Source organism: Thamnophis elegans, chromosome 2, assembly GCF_009769535.1.
Source record: "Thamnophis elegans isolate rThaEle1 chromosome 2, rThaEle1.pri, whole genome shotgun sequence".
Classification (NCBI taxonomy): domain Eukaryota; kingdom Metazoa; phylum Chordata; class Lepidosauria; order Squamata; family Colubridae; genus Thamnophis; species Thamnophis elegans.
The window spans coordinates 9191049-9197063 of NC_045542.1; the positions used below are offsets into that span (position 1 = coordinate 9191049).

At 46.1% G+C, this 6015-nt stretch overlaps 1 protein-coding gene across 2 annotated transcripts in view; it reads right to left on the reverse strand.

Annotated features, from left to right (window-relative positions):
- Window positions 1–643, reverse strand: part of BCAP31 (B cell receptor associated protein 31) — a 63710-nt gene extending 63067 nt beyond the window's left edge. The window contains exon 1 of one of the 2 annotated variants that reach the window (XM_032209321.1): window positions 493–639. The gene's annotated coding sequence lies outside the window, so the exon portion shown is untranslated. Of the gene's footprint in view, window positions 1–492 lie in introns of both variants that reach the window. The other variant, XM_032209322.1, reaches the window with a different exon arrangement.
- Between the last annotated feature and the right edge of the window lie 5372 nt (window positions 644–6015).

The window sequence follows — 6015 nt, forward strand, 5'->3', positions numbered from 1 at the left end:
AAGCTGATGGACGGGCCTATGCCATGCCCTGCCCTGCCCATTCCTTCGCAAAGACGGCTCCTCAACGCACCTCACGCCCGCCCACCCCTCTCTCTCGTTCGCGCAGCCTCCTCCATATTAATGGCCCCTCTTGCAATATTCGTTGCACAACAAATTTGCACCCGGGAAGGAAGGGGGGGAAAAAGGGAGACTATTTCCAGGGAGTGGAGAAAGCAGATTACAAGTAAAACCGAATTGCATTCGGGTGTCAAGATGGGAAGACGCCACAGAAAGGTGGGGATTTAGGGGAGCTTCGAATTACTCTTTGCAGGAGAGGCGCCCCCCCATTCTTTCGAAATGCGGGGAAGAAGGAAGGCGCCAGGAGCCATTTAAAAACGGGAGCGCCTGCTTTTTAACATAATTTGGCTTTTCTTTCCCGAATAACCAGCTTCGCTCGCCGGTTCCTTTCCTCCCTTCCTTCCCCACCCCGGCGGGAGGAACCCCGGTACGTACCAGACTAGACCCCCCCCAAAAGCAGCTCCTTCTGGACCGCAGGCAGAAATAGAGCACGCTCGAAACCCCGCCCCCTCCTGTCGTTTGGGCGTGGCCTGAGGGCGCCCTCCGCCCAATCGCGACGCAGGTTTTCGAAATGGAGGCGAAGGGTGTGGGCGGGGGGGGGAGGGTAAAGGCCGAAGTTGCTCCGTCAGGGTCGCAGGCGCGGCTGCGTGTCGCAGTTTTCGACGTGTCTGTTAAAAAAAAAAAATAGGGGCGGGAGGGGACGCGTCATGGGAAGTACGGGAGAGGGCGAAGGAAGTAGCTGCGCCACGAAATGCGTCGGACTACAGCTCCCATGATCTCTAGCGAGGGCGGCTCGTGGGGTCCCGCCCTCGCGGGGGTTGGCGACGTTAAGACTTCTGGGCTTCAGCTGTGGCTGGAGAATTCTGGGAGTTGAAGTCCACCAGTCTTAACGTTGCCAAGTTTGGGTGACCCCTTGGTTCAGAGCAGCCTTGGCAACTTTAAGACTTGTGGACTTCAGCTCCCAGAGTTCCTCAGCCAGCTTTGCTGGCTGAGGAACTCTGGGAGCTGAAGTCCACAGGTCTTAAAGTTGCCAAGGTTGGAGACCACTGGTTTAGAGGAATTGCAAACGTGTGGAGGCTTTGGCGGCGGGGAGCCGGTGTTGCTTTGCTCTTGTTTTTTTCCCCTCAAAAGGCTGCTGAGCGAATTGCTTATTTTCCTTTTCCACACAAAATTATCCTTTTCTCATTTTTTTAAAAAAAACAATTGGTTAGGACCCTCCTTCCTTGTCTTTTATTCATTGCTCCCCGTTTCCTTTCTTGGCTACATTAAAAGTGCTGGTTAGGATTGCCAATTCAAAAGCGGCGTTCGGCTGCAGCTGAATAGAAGAAACGAGGCACCCCGACTGGATTTACGCAGAGTGTAAATGCTTGGTTTTTGCTTCATGGCTTTTGCAGCAGCGCAAGGTGTGGAGCAAAAGCCATACGTCTCGTTTTACTTGGACGTTCTGGACTTCTGCATTTTTTTTTCTCTTAATCGCTAGAAAACCACCAGATTTGACACAAAACCTTGGTTTTTTCCCCCTGTTGTGCTCTTGACACACAGAGCAGCATCCAAGCTGGATCAGGAAGTAGATTAGGAAGAATTTATGATACAGCAGTATGTTGTTTTTTCCTGTCTCTGATTCCTTTCCCCCTGTTCAGAACAAAAAGCCCGTTTGGCTCTTTAAAGGTGTTGCAGGAAATGACAGGCGTTAGACTTCTCAGGATACAGGAAAAGTTTATTTGGCAGCCAGGTTCAGAAAGCTAGCCCATAGCTAGCATTGCAAGTTCTGAACAACCTTCATTATCAAAGCACACATTCTTATACATTCTCAAAAGCATTGCAACACGGAAATTTGGGAGTCCTCTTGGACCCACAGCTGACCTTAGAACATCATTTCTCGGCTGTGACCAGGGGGGCATTTGCCCAGGTTCGCCTGGTGCACCAATTGCGTCCCTACCTGAACCGGGAGGCACTCGCAACAGTCACTCACGCCCTCGTGACCTCAAGACTGGACTACTGCAATGCGCGCTACATGGGGCAGCCCTTGAAGAGCATTCGGAGACTTCAGCTGGTCCAGAATGCAGCCGCGCGAGCGATTGTGGGTGCACCTCGGTACACCCACGTTACACCTATCCTCCGCGAGCTGCACTGGTTACCGATTGGTCTCCGGATACGCTTCAAGGTGCTAGTCGTCACTTATAAAGCCCTTCATGGTATTGGACCTGGGTACTTGAGAGACCGCCTGCTGCCAATTACCTCCCAAAGACCCATTAGATCACACAGATTAGGCCTCCTCCGGGTTCCGTCTACTAGCCAATGTCATCTGGCCACTACCGGACGAGGGCCTTCTCTGTGGCGGCTCCGTCCCTTTGGAACGAGCTCCCCGCAGAGATTCGGACCCTCACCTCTCTCCAGGCCTTCCAAAAAGCCGTTAAAACCTGGCTGTGTCGGCAGGCCTGGAGTCAATGAGTTCCCTTCCCCTCTCGAATCGTGTGGCTGTTGGTTGTTTTAAATTCCCTGTACTTTTTGTTGTAGTTCTTGTGTTTCCCTTCCCCTCCTTTGTGCGCCGCCCTGAGTCCCGCCGGGAATAGGGCGGCATATAAATAAAATGAACCTTGAACCTTGAAATACTTAACACATTTCTTAGTGGTTACCTTGAGGAGAAAGCCTTATAAGGAGATGGGGCCTTACTTCTCCTTTTGTTTATGGAGTACGTGTCATTAACGAACTTTAATTGAACCTTGGACTTTTGACATAGGCTTTTGACATAGAGACATCTTGTGGTTAGGCACTGGCTTCCTGTTTCTTTTGCAAGCTCCAACTCTTGTCTATGTGGCTTTTAATATAGAAGTAAAGGGTCTCTAAGAGGCTGTCCAGCCTGACCCAGTAGGTTTCACACTTAATGTCCAAATCTCACTTTATGTCTGCTTTAAAGGGACTAACAGTGGATCATTTCCGAAAATGAGGGCAGGAGAAATAAAAGTGGAATAAAATGGAACATTTTGGCACTAGTTTGCTTTCCAAGCTTGTTTCAATTTAGTTTCTCAACGTTTCCTTACCAGAAGCAGGATTTTCTTGTCCTATTCTCCTTAGCTTATAAAAAAATCTGAGCTACAAATGTTTTCTATTATTTCAAAATGGCACATTATTCATATATAGACCAATAACACCTCACATGTCTATTTCCATAATACAGATGGGTGGGGTGGGATTAATTAATTATGCTTGAGGTCTCAGTATGATGGTTACAGGTGTCTCCAGTGTTAAACAGATGCGATTCTTTTAAAGAGCCAAAGGATTTTCCTTTCTGAGAAGCAATTACAGTCTCCCCCCTCCCCTTTCAAATTGGCACTGGAAGTTAAATTGTGCAGCTCTAATTTATTAATGTGTTTACTAGTAGAATGCTGACAAAGAGCCCAGGTTGCTAGAGGTTGCTCAATGAAAGAGACTTCAGGTTCCTATTTGCAGCAGATGGCAGCACTCAACACTGTAAGTTCAAAAGGAACAGAAACAGATTCACAACAATGCTTTCTTCAATGGAAGGCTGGGATGAGCTGTAGAAGCCAAGTCACCTGTTGAAGATCCCAATATTGGTAGGAACTTTAAGTATCTTTGGGAAGAGATGAGCACTTCTGTTTCTAGCATATAACACATGGACAATAGTGCCTCATGCTCTACCTTCCTTCTTCCATTGGCATCATAGCAACCAATTTTAAATATACAGTGAGGAAGCCCATATAACGTTCAAGGTTAGAACCAGGGAGACCTAGTTGTAGCCCATCCTCAGCCACTGGGTGTTTGGGGCACTGATATTCTCTCAGCGTGCCCTACTGTAGGAAGTTATCATCCAGCCGTCTCCCAGAAAAATGAAATATCCTAGGAAATATTGAAAAGGCAGAATATTTCTCTGGATGTGAAAAGAAAGAAACAGGTTTTAAAAGACAGAATAGTTGCCTGTAGCTTCCTGCCCATCCCCACTTTGTCAATGGGCCCTTAAGAAGGCCAAGCTGGTCCCTTTACATAATAAAGACTTCTCCACTTCAGCTCCAGGGGGATGGGATTAAAGCATGATAATATTGGCCCTTTACTCAACTGACCACATGGCATCTGAGAACTCAACCAAACCTGGATTCAAAACGCAGCCTAGAGAGTTGCCCCTGCATGGCCCCATGGGAGTCTGACAACCAATCAGAATACATTTCTTACACAGGAACGGGAAACAGAGAGGTGGGACTGAACAGGTTATAAAGAGCCTAGCAAGCCCCTCCCTCAGCCCTTCTCTTCTTCTCCACCAACATTGAAGCATGTGATCACCTTTTCTGTTCAGGGCTCAAGCCATGTGGCCCTGTCCACCAATAAACCGTCCTTCCAAGCAGCCTCCATGTCTCCAGTGTCTTTTTCCGCACTTGGAGCTGAACCCAGAAGGACATTTCTTTCATCACTACCTTGCAGGGTTATCCCTGTAGAGAAAAGTGTAAAAAATAACTTTATGTACACTGCCTTCGGTTCTTGCAAGAAAGCTGGATTATAAATCGAACAAGTAAAAACAGCTCCGGGAACTGCAGCTTGAGAGCAGCAGATATTCTCAGCATGCCACAGTTGCTATAGCCTGCACAATCACTTAGCTTTTAGACGATGCTGTATCAAAGAGTATCAGGGTAACCAAGCTTGGCAATCATTCAATTTAGAAACACACCTGGAAAAAACCAAGTCATCTACGTATTCATAGATAATTAATCAGGCTGTGATTTCTTGGCAAACCTATGAGTCTTAGCTTCAAAACAATTATTTTGCCCTCTGGCTTTTGGTTATATAAGAATTCATGTGTATAATAGCCTAAGTATCGATACTGTTTGATGAAATACATTTGAATTATGAAATCTCTTTCTTGGAGCCAGAAAAATACCAGCAGCTATGTTCTAAATGATATACTAAAATACAGTATCAGGAATCACCACATACTTCGAAATTACAGATTTTTCTCCTTGTAGTGAGATGAATGAGATGGCTTCAGTGCTGCTCATAAAGAGTTTTTGTGGGCTGTTATTTCTTCCTCAGATTCCACAGTGATGACGAAGTAGATTCCACTTTTAATCTCCTTTAATGTTTTGAACTCTCTAATTCATTTGGACTAATTATTCCTAAAGCTTTTGGAAGTTGCACCTTGCAAATAACTGAGTCAGCCACCAGCACTGAATTAACCAAAATAACCATTCCTCCCACACAAGTTTCCTTTTTGTGTATCCCTTCTTGCAGCTCTGATGAAGTCACACCTTCTGTGTGGTTGTTCGGACGATATTTGAGTCTCGGTTGTTGTAGGGACAAGAGTTTCTGCCTTCTGTTAGCTCTACATGGGCCCGATGTAGTAGCTGCATCTCTCCAATCTTGCAGAGTAGTAGTAGAGATAGGAATGGACACAACTAGCACATTACCACATCTTGCTCAGCATAGTTTCTCTCATGCGGTACTGTCATGTGATCCAGCGGTCGCTCCTGCAAGTAAATCGCCTTTATTCACAGACACGTTTCATGCAAATGACCACTAATATGCTCGACCCAATGATACAGTATTATAATAAGGTGACCAGATTTTAACCTTGGTAAAGAGGGACACCATTGAACTGGAGGCATGGAGGCTGCTTGGAAAGATGGTTTATTGGTGGACAGGACCACATGGCTTGAGTCCTGAGCAGAAAAGATTCTTGATTAAAAAGGTTCTTGATTAAAAAAAATTAAAAAAGATTTTTAAAAATCCTATCCTTCAAATTGTCTTCTGATAACATTATGGACATGTTCACTAGTTTTCTAAGCAGAAGTAATGGCTTCTAGAAGTAATTTGCCAATTGTCTTCTTCTTCTTCTTGCCACCATCTCCCCCCCCCCCGCCCCAAATCACTGCCCCAGCTTCCAATCTACCCTGTAATCCTGGGAATTTTGCTCCTAATTATAACTACAGTCATCTGATAACGCGGTTCTCC